An 11,169-nucleotide genomic window follows, 5' to 3' on the forward strand; every position below is an offset into this window, starting at 1 on the left:
GGCATTTCGCCGGCATCAGCCTCCCGAGAATTTATCCGAACTTATGGTTCGAGCCACTACCGTGCAGCGAGACTGTCTCGAAACTAGGGGGACTGTAACAAGCAAACCGTGGTCACCACCAACCCCGGTACAAGAATATGCTACCCCCAACAAAAGATTGCCGAAGTGTTGGCACTGTCCTGAACAACACTTTCATCAAGACTGCCCAGTGCTCCGCTGCCAACAGTCTGAAAGGAACAGCCTCAACACAGTAGACCCCTGGAGGGAAAGAGTGGTGCCAACGAGTTCTACCCCTACATCGAAGGTAGAAAACCTCAACTCCCAAGCTCGGCTCGAAAGTAGACCAACCCCGAGCCTTATGTGCGTACAGCACCACCCACAACAAGAACTGCCAAGAGTCAAGGTGCAACTGGACTCACAGCCCATTCAGGCTCTTATCGCCTCAGCCGCCACCACTAATTTTGTGCGCGAGAGTATTGTGCAGAGAACAGGGACCCCTATTAAGTCCCAACCCCAAATGGCCCAGCTTGCCACCCAGGGATCCACCATGACCTTACTGGGAAATGCTGTGGTACAATGCTACATAGCCGATGTGGAGATGGAGATCCCATGTCTGGTCGCGAAGGACCTTCGAGAAGAACTCGTGCTGGGCCAAGATTGGCTCACACAGCAGCAGGCGACATTGGACTTCGAAGATAAAACTATACACTTCGGACGAACGTCCCGCCGAACTCTTAACTGGGGCACCAAAGGAATGGGTGACCGGAACACCCCTAATCAAAGTGGTGTTAACCCTAATCCTGGAATCTGCACAGAACAAGGAGACTACCCTCTGGTTGGGTTGATGCAAAGGGACCAGCGACTCCAAGAAACTCCTTCCCCACGCTCTGCCACAACCAAGCTGAGCCAAAATAACTCAGGCAGTGGTTTTCAATGGTGTCAGAAAGGAGGAACTCCAAAGGGGAAATCAACCATGCAGTCGTGGAGACAGCCGTGCAGCGACGCCTCCATAAAAGCAAGATGCAACTGGAATAGAGAGTCCTTTCAAGACCGAGGACTATGGATTCCCCAGAACAGGATTCACCTGCTGCCATGGAGACAGAAAACAGAGCTGTCAACAATACCCCGCAACCCCAGGAACCTGCTAGTCCCTCCTCACCGGGACAAGATTGTGTCTCCAGAACCCTCAGACCACGGGACTGGCTGGTCAGACCGGCCCGCTACCGACTAACCTCCGCATAGTGCAGTGGCCAGTGTAGGGAGGACAGCCCTGGGACTGAAGCCCAGGGTACTGACCTCTGGCAGGTGCAACGATCCAGGTCGAGGCCACAGAGGGAGGCGGCGAATTGTCGTGTCCTGCGTTTGCCCTTGGCCTCCTCTCTCTGCAACCAACATGGCCGCCTCGCAAAGAAAGCCGTATCCCAACAGGCTTCTCTACACCAGCCGTGGGATATAGGCTACGAGTGGTGCCACAAACATACCACATATGGCAGCAAGCATTTTTTGGACGTTTATAGCAGTGCATATGAATTTATTAATGATTGTATAATATAAAATGTGTGTCAGTGCTATGTATGTTATAAGTAAATAATATCCTAGTGTGTGAATTACTGGGGAGGGCACAGGATGACCTGTATTCTGTATTGTGGAAAAATATGTCACTCGTATCAGTGATCAGTGTAGGGAGGAGATCTATATAAGCTAGGTACACATTTTACCTGGCTAGTCGGTGGTCGTCTCTTGGGGCGTGTGCATCTCTCTCGCGGGCTGTTGGCTGGGAGTTCCCTGCGCCCTATTGGGTAACCGAAGGCTGGCAGTGCGTGTGGGTTTTGTGTGCATGCTGGGGGCGGCCTAGGAGCGCCAACTGCTACCGACCGCGTCCCACGGGTGGCGGATACGGGAGCCCAGCTCGAGAGTTGCAATCTCGCTGGGGTGGCTGTGAATAACCAATAGCAGTCCGCGGACCAAAGGCCGGCCTGTGGAGTCGTTATTACGGCTATCGGGGTGAAAGGTAGCCTGAATTCTAGCTCGGCGCGTGGCAGGAAGCAGCTTCGTCGGCGAAGGCACCGCAGGGGAGCTCGATGTGCTGAAAAAATGTGAAGTGTAGACGAACTGCGGGCTGGAACTTGCGGAGCTGTGAACTGCTGCGCGCGCAACGGAATTGAAATGCATCGGAACTCTAAAGGAAGACATCAGGAACCTTCAGCTGGGGCTGCTGTAGCTGTGGCAGCAGTAGCCTCGAGCGGCGCGACCTTAAACCATCTCGGGGATTTTGGGTGGCGAGGTTGGTTCCCTCCCCCCACCATGGCTTGAAAAATACTGCTGTTGACCTGAAGAAGGAAGATGGAGATGGCGCAACGTCAGGCTGCCTTTCGCTCCGTGCGCCCGCAGTTGGAGCCGGTTTACTGGCTCGTCTGCCCACTTCTGTTTTAACTGTGGCTGCCTGGGCAGCTGTGGCTGGGCTGACGAGTGAAGTCGCCCGCCCCTGGGGGCGCTTGCGCCCCTGGTTAATAATAACCCAGGAGTTCCCAACCTTTAAATGCGGGCCGCAAGGCCCAAGCACCCAACTACAGCATGGTTGATTTTTCAGCCCCCCCAACTCTTCTTACCTGGACCCTTCTTCCTCTTGTCCAGTAGTTACCTGCTTGCTTAATGCATGTTATTTGATCCCCGCATGAACCGGCCCAGGGTTTTCTCTGTGTCCATGCAGGTTTTTCCTGGGTCACATTAGCTAGCTTTTAAGCAGGCGACCAATGGAGCGTCAGTCATGGCGCCAATCGCAGCCATGGCTGGCCAGTAAACCCCAATAAGCACATGATGCACACGCCCTTGTCCTGCATGGTTAAAAACCCGCATGGTAGAGTGTATAGGCTTCGGCCTGAGACACACTTTGGTCCTCCCCTAACCTGAACCCTCCCCTACACACTTAGAATTAACTTAGGCTAGGAAAAAAAATACCTAGCTAGAGCTCCACTCCAAGTAAATGGCAATTAAAACTTGGAACATTGGAAACAGAGGAAAAGTTATTTTTCTCCCTGCTCTCACTCCTCTTCCCTCCTTCCTCTGGATTGGCCCTTGGGTGCTCGCACTAGATTCTCTTCCCTCCCCCCTCTGAAGCGGTCTTCCTTGGAGCGGCCCTCGGGTGCTCGCTCTAGGAGTCCCACTTCCCCCTTCTTCCTTGGAGCGGCCTTTGGGTGCTTGCTTTAAGGCTTCCGCTAACCTCCCTCTTCCCCGCCCAGTAAAAGGGCTGGTAAGAAACGTCCCCCCAGACCCGACCTCGCGGACCACCGGCCTAAGTACCCGCGGCACCAGCACCTCTCCGCCGGACTCGCAGCCGACTACAGGAGCTGTTCGGCAGCAACGACTGAGGTCACCCAGCCCCAGCAGGTAGGCACTCCTACCCCTGGCCTCTCCAGCACCAGTCCCGGTGCCGGGACACGTCAGACTGCTTGCTTAGATTCTGGTTTAAATTCAATATCGTAAAATATGTCACTATATCTATCCCACACCTACTTATTAAAATTCCTGACACTTGTTGAACTAGATGACTTCGGCCTATTAATGTACCTCAAATTCAAATTTTTGACACAGTACTAAGCAGGCTTATTTGTCTGTAATTTTGGGGCAGTTTTTTATCTTTGCCTGGCTTGTGGGAAACTATTACGTTAGCTTCCTTCCACTGGGAGGGGAAAATACTGAGCCTGAGCATTGCATTAATGCATTCAGCTAAATATTCCAGGGCTTCATCTGGGAGCTGTTTGAGAACGATAGCTTGTATGCCGTCATTCCCAGGTGCTTTTCGCGGCTTCATTTTCCTAATAGCTCGCTTGATTTCCTGTGCCTGAGTTAATAGAGGCTCAGAAATAGTGGGCTGGCACATTTTTTCGCGTAATTCGTGGTAAATTTGCGCTGTGTATTGCCTATCGCAAGGCACCATGTTTGGCTGAAAGGCTGTTTCCAGCGTATTTGCGAATGCTTGTGCTTTGTCGAGGGGTTTGAAGACTAGGCCATTATTGGTTTGAAGGGGCAGAATTTGTTCAGATTTATTTAATAATCGCTTCGTCATAGTCCAGGCACTCCCATCCTGAATATTTAAACGAGCGATTTTTGCTTCCCACTGGCTGCTTCGCCACAGTGAAATTTCGTCTGAAATAATTATTTGTAATTCATTTATTCGTTTTTTTGTTTGGATAGTGCGTCGTCGTGTGTATTCACGACGCAGTCTGTTTTTGCGTGATATCAAGTCGCGTATGTATGCTGGCAGCTCGTCGTGTACTAACTTAACCTCCTTTTCTGGGATGCACTGGCTTATACCATCCTGGATTTCCGCAGTAAATTTAGTTATTGCTGTGTCTAAACTTTCACTATTTTTTATGTCCGCGATGTCTGACAAATTTTGCGCGACTTGAGTTTTAAATCCTTCCCAGTCGGCGTGTTTGTAGTCCCGAATTTTACGTGGCGGGTTGGTTTCCGTGTTCGCACTGTCGAAATGTAAGTGAACAGGGAAATGGTCGGACGACATGTCGTGTAGGACCTCGAGTTCGAACCCCGAGGTGACACGCTTGTTAAGCACGATGTCTAGGATGTCCGGCAGCTGGTTCAGTCTGCCTGAATCAAATGTGGGCTCAGTAGGAGCATGAACCTGATAGTTTTTATCAAGCTGATGCGCATAAAGAAGCCCGCCATTTGCCGTCGCACGCCTGCAATTCCACTCCAGGTGTTTCGAATTAATGTCACCTAAAGCGAGGAAGTTCGGAGCGGCCCCGTACAGGGCATCCAGATCCGCCACACTGAGGGACCTACCTGGTGGAGCAAACATTGAAATGAGTTTAATGTTTTGTTGGTTAATGTTTAAGCTTATTCCAACAGCTTCTAAATTTTGAAAAATGGGTAGCTGGCATACAGTATGTTTGATGCTACGGTGAACTATTAGAGCTACTCCGCCCCATCTATTGTGCTCTCTATCGCGCCTATAAACTATATAGTTTAGTATTGTCAGTCGGTCGGTCGGCTGCAAGTGTGTTTCATTAATCGCAGCTATTTTGATTTTATATTTTTCCAGGTGGTGGATAAATTCCGGTAATTTATGTTTGATTCCACGCGCATTCCAGAAGAGGAGGGAGTGTAAGCTTAACCTATCGGCCGGGGTTGATACGCAACTCGGGGCCTGTCTAGTGGCTGCCATTGAGCTTGGCAGCCAGTGACTGGACGAAGCCCATCATCGCATGGACTTTTTCTGTTAGGGAAACAGATGGGTCGCACCATATAACCATAAGCTGGCACATGGGGACAATTGTGGCCGCCAGATTTTCATCTGTGTTGAAAGTGCGCGACTGCTCGAGCACTTTCTGGAAGTCAGCCAGGCCCGGTTTCGAGGCTAGCTGTTGTTGGGGCGCGAGCGTTGCAGTTGGCAGCACTGGAGCTGCGTCTACAGCCATGCTCGTCTCAGGTGCCGGGGCTACCTGCGGCCGGGAGAGCGCGGTCGTGCGCTTCGCCGGGGCTGGCGCAGCCTTGGCTGCCACGAGCTTATCCTGGGCAGGCTGTCGCGGCCTGTCCGGCCCAGGCTGCGGGGACCTGTCCTGAGTGGGTCGCGGGGGCTTGCCTTGGCCATTTTTGTGGCCCGTCGGGTGTTTTTTGAACCCCTTCCGCTGCCAGGGATTGTTCGCCAGCACTGGGTAGTCCAGCTCGTTGTAGCTGGGCTCGCAGTGCTGCTCCAGGGGCGCAAATCGGTTTCCACCTGCCTGCTGCAGGTAGTCGCCGAAGCTCTGGGGAGGAGGGTACCTCAGTGGACCCCAGGGATTTTGCCTCGGGGGGCCGAAGTAGCCCGGGGGGGGGGGGGGGGATGGCGTCGGTTGCGGCTGGGGCTGCATTGCAGCTCGCCTGTTGTCGCGCAAGTCGCGGCGAGACTGTTGCTCGCGCTTCTTGCGCACCTGGGGCGGGAGGTGTCTGCGGGTCTCTTTCTTGTAGACCTGGCAGTCCTTGTAATTAGCGCAGTGTGCCTCTTTGCAGTGCGCGCACTTCTTGTACTCCTGGTTGCCACCATTGGGGCAGTCGGGAGCGCGGTGTGGCCCGCTTCACCACCGGCACACAGGGGCCGCGTGGCAGGCCTTGCCAACGTGGTTGTAGCACTGGCAGACGCTACATTGGGAGGGGCCTGAGGGGCGACGGTAGTCGTCGACACGCACGAGCATGCCGGCGAACTCTTTGAGGCCGTAGATGCGCTCAGAGTCGCAGCTCTGAGGCACCTCTATTACAAGTGCATCGCACTTTTCGCGGCACTGCTGGTTCTCCAGGAACCAGTGGTTCTGGACCGGCAGATTGAGTGAGTTGAATTCCTCCTGGAGGAACTCAGATGGGGTGTGGCGGTGCACTCCGCGCAATACAAATTTCTTCAGCACTTCGTCCCGCTGAATAAGGACGGAGTGCTGGGCGCCGATAGCCTGCAGTGCTTTGACTGCCCTGTGGTAATCGGGGACGGAGGCCACATTGACCTGGATCTCATCTCGGCCGCGGTTCTGGCAGGTGAATTTTTCCTGCACGGCCTGTTTTAGGGCGGTGTACATCCTTGGGTACTGGTGCCCCTGGTCGAGGAAAACGAACAGGGGCTTGATGCACGGCGCCCTCTTGGCGCTCTCGGTCGCGGTCACGGTTGGTTGCTGAGGGCGGGGGGTGGGGCCCGCCTCGTCATCGCTGCTGCCCGCACCGGACACCTCCGTGTGCGGACGCTTGGCACGCTTGCCAGCGGCCACTGTCCAGCCGCTGGAATCGTCGCTGTTGCTCGGCCCTGAAGGGGCCTCGCTAACTGCCATCTCGACAGTATCACTCGTCATTGTCCGTGGTCACCTGGCGCTCGGGTCCACCCACTGACCGTCCCCCGGGGCTAAGTTAGCCGGGTTCGGGCTAGGCTATAGGGGATCTAACTCCCCGGTTGTTGCCGAGTTTGTTGGTTGCCAAAAACTTACACCTGGCACAACTTACTTTTACCGCCTGTGCGCATGTAGCACACAGGCACCTTTCCTAAACCGCTGGGTAGCACTAAGAAGTGCTAACCACAGCTTGGGCGTCGTCGATCTGGAAGGTCACGGCGAGCAGCTCCAGGACACGTCCGTCCTCCACGAAGGCGCAGCTGGAACTCCAAATTTCTTTTGCTTCCGAAATATGCCCTGGCCAAGTTTATATACAAATCGGGTACAATATCGTTACAGTCAATATTTACAGATTTAGCCTTTGTAGCATGTTCCATAAGATGTCACTAACTGTCCTGATCATATGTTAATTTATGACTCTCGAAATGCGCCCAATACGAGCGGAAGCCTGCTCCTTCCCTGAGTAATGACACAATGAATCCCACTTATTTGCATTCTGCAGCAGGCGTCATCTATCGGCGCCGGGTGCATCACCATCTTACAGGAGCGAGCGTAATCATAGAGATTTAGGTAAAAAATATCCTGCGGTGTCGGGGCAGCTATTTTGTTTCAGGGATGAGCATGTAGCACTCGCACAAGGTGGCCGAGGCCAAATGCAGGACACGACATCTCTCTTCTTCCTTCCTCTGGAGCAGCCTTCGGGAGCTCGCTCTAGAATCCTTCTCCCCCCCCCCCCTTCCTCTGGAGCGGCCTTTGAGAGCTCGTTCTAGAATACTTTCACTCCACCCTCCCTTTCTTGGAGTGGCCTTCGGGAGCTTGCTCTAGGGCTCCAGCTGACTCCCCTCTCCTCCTCTTCCCCATGCCCAGCAAGAGGGCTGGCAAGAGGCACCCCAAGAGAGACAAGGAGCAGCTGTTGGCCTATCGACGAGGATACTTCTCGGGTCCTGCAGACTCAGTGGCGCCCAGCCCGCCGTACAGCCCCCTCCACTCCTTCGACTTCACCCCTGTCCACTACTCTCCCGAGCCCCTGTTTCCCCATCCCCCAACCACCATCAAGCCACCCACCAGCCCCCTCATACTTATCGACCTCCCACCCCCTCCGACTCGGCATCCACCCGAGCCAGACGTCGCTGACCGAAGACCCGCGTCTGCAGCCCCTCTCAGCCAGGAGCGCTGCCCGCCTGCAGGAGCTGTTCGGCGACGACGTGTGAGCACTCTACGCCCAGGGGGGTTTTCCCCCCACCAGAGACTTTCAGTCCTATCCCCTATTTGAGGATAAGACATAATTTTAAAATCATGCGAGGAAAAATTGTAAGGTTTGTTTGTTTACCCCAAAATTGTACCCACCTAACCCAGCCATTGGACGTTACCTACTATGGTCCTATGAAAAGAGTGAGGCATAAGGTATTGACTGTGTGAAAAGAAAAAATAATCCATTGACAAACTTACCCAACAATCAGTTTCCTAAATTTTTAATAAAGTTGGTTGATTATTTGTAGGTAGAGAAGAAGAAAAACATTATTCCTGGTTTTAAAAAAAAATACAGGTATCATACCTGTTGACAGAACCAAAAATCTGGAATGCTTGCCACAAAAGGACATAAACAACCTGTAAAAAAAACTGTCTTTCTTGCAAAACTTGCAGAAAGAAGGCAGCTGTTGACAAAAAAAAAGTACTAGTAAGAAACAAAAGAAACTGAATATGCTAGCTGGCAAAAGTGTCTGTTCAAAATTGTTTGATGAAATGAGTGCAGATGAAATGTTCTTGGAAGCTGAAAGAGGACGCCCGTGTAGAAAACGAAAACCAGAAACTGCATCTGAACAATCCAGTTCTTACAGTCCCCCATGATGGTAGTCATTCTGATGGCTCCAACTTTTATGAAAGTGACTGTGAAGATTTTGGGGAAGACATTGGTACCAGTGGGCCTGGCAAAGAACATCTACTGGAACCAGGGGCGCAACAACTACATTTCCAAAGGGGGGGGGGGGGGGCAATATACCTTTTTATAAAGGATCATCGATCCCCCCTATTGAAGCGGGGGGTCCGGGGGTCCTCCCCCGGGAAAATTTGTATTTCAAGGTGGAAAATTGTGCTATTTAAGCAGTGTTATTATCTAAAAATTGATTACACAGCACTTTCTTTGCCCCCGTTTGCCCCCACTTCAAGGTTTCAGAGGGGGGCAAAATACCCTTGCCCCCCCCCCCTCCCTGTTGTTGCGCCCCTGACTGGAACCAGAATCTCTAAAACGTAATTTAGACTTTATTATAGTCAAATATGCACTATCCTGGTTTGATAACCAAACTGCCAACTTAAAAAGAGTCAGTCCCTACAATAGAGTGCGTTATCAAGATCAAACATTTGTAGATTTTGCCCGATAAAAAGGATCTTCTTGTTTGTGGTTTGACATCAAGAAAATAATCAACCCTCCCAAGCTAGTGAAATGAGAACACTTCAATGTATGCTGAGATGACCGATTATTATTTGGATTGAAAGTTTAACTTCGACAAAGTCATAAGAACAAAGGACATGCTTTAAGAAATTTTTTTTTTTTTTTTTTACATGTTTTTCACAACTAAAATTGGTTTATTGTGTTTCATTATAATAAAAACCTTGTTTTAGCCAATTTTCAGAATCATTAGCAGATCCTTAGGCTAGGGGTTACAACTGTCCAACGTATGAAATTTGTATGAAATCAAGTGAATGGACCAAAGAAACCCTAAGCAGGGCTACTTTAGTCCAAAACTTTAAAAATAGTAAATAATTATATATAAATTTTTTTTTTCTTAAACAATACAGTTTACTTCTTTGTACCATGTTAATTGGTTAAAATGTTAAAACTCAATTTGGATATTGAAAAACCATATATTTTGTAACAATGTGAAATGATAAAAAAGTGCCCCAAAGTAACCCCAGTTCATGGTAACTTTAAGTGTTTCCAGTTTAGAGTCAAGTTGTTTCGGCTGATGAATGCCGCAACCACATTTCAGTTTCTTATGGTGTGGGAGTTTGTAACAGTCTCAGGGTCTTACGCCTCCTAATTTCCTTAAAAGGTCCTCAATTTGATTTTTATCATTTAAGGGCACTTAAATGTCTATAAATGTCACCATTGGATCCTATAAAACTCCTTGATAAACGAGTTGTTCAAATTGCATACAAATTAAAAACCCACTGTGGTGTGTATTTTTTTTTTTTTTTTTTTACACTCTGGTAGCAAAGCAGTATTTTCACACAAGCACTTGTGTTCCACTACGATATTGATGTAACTCCTCACATACTCTTTGTGCCTAAACTTTTTTCCACATTAATAATAATAATAATAATAATAATAATAATAATAATAATAATAATACTAATAATAATAGCTTCACATATGATAAACTATGAGTAAAAATGAAATCTATTGAATTTGGTGTTTATCTGAAGACATTTAATTCCTTAAAGGACTCTTTTTAAAAACTCCTTAAACCATGTGTGTTGATATAGATGTCACATGTGCCTGTGAAGAGCACACACACACACACACACACACACACACTAGCTGACGCTCCCGCATACTGCAATGCATCCTCAACTTACAGCCTGACCTGCGGCCCATTGTGGCACATCGGTGTTACCGAGCTAGAGTTTCTCAGGTGTGTTGTGAGCGCCCAGGGCAGTCGACCAGTAGCGGATCCAGAGGGGGGGGGGGGGGCGGCTAAGGGGCTCAAGCCCCCTCCAATAGCATCTGGGTCCACTATTGTTTTAGTGTTTGCCTTGATAAAGCCTAGCCTCAGCTGGGTCAAGCCTCTCCCAAACCTAAATCCTGGATCCGCCACTGCAGTCGACCACATCCAGAACAACTCAAACCCATAAACACCAACCACCCCCATGCACCTATTACTAATTACAAAGAAAATAACTGAGTTGTTAATTTGGCTACTCATTCCAAACGAGCCTCCCGTCATAGCCCGATGAAGCAACAGACGCGTTGTTCTCAAAAGTCCACTGAATGAATGTGGCTGGCATAGATGTCATTCGAGCAAATCACCCGTGTTGTGTGCAACACAGGCAGACCACAACTATTGGCCGGCAGTGTGGCGGCTCCAGGGCAGGGCAAGCTGGGCATTCGCCCCGTGACTAGCGGGGCCCCACACCAATGTTTTTCATTTTTGATCGTTTGTTTAGTTTGTTTTTTTTAAATGTGGAAATTAATGGGAAAAGAGAAAATTAAAATTTCTTTAGCGTGTAAATTTAAGTGCAATACAAACTTAAATTAATTATTTAATATTAGAAAAGCTTTCTAATATTTTATTTACACATATAA

The sequence above is a fragment of the Bacillus rossius genome, chromosome 13 (assembly GCF_032445375.1).
Source record: "Bacillus rossius redtenbacheri isolate Brsri chromosome 13, Brsri_v3, whole genome shotgun sequence".
NCBI lineage: Eukaryota > Metazoa > Arthropoda > Insecta > Phasmatodea > Bacillidae > Bacillus > Bacillus rossius.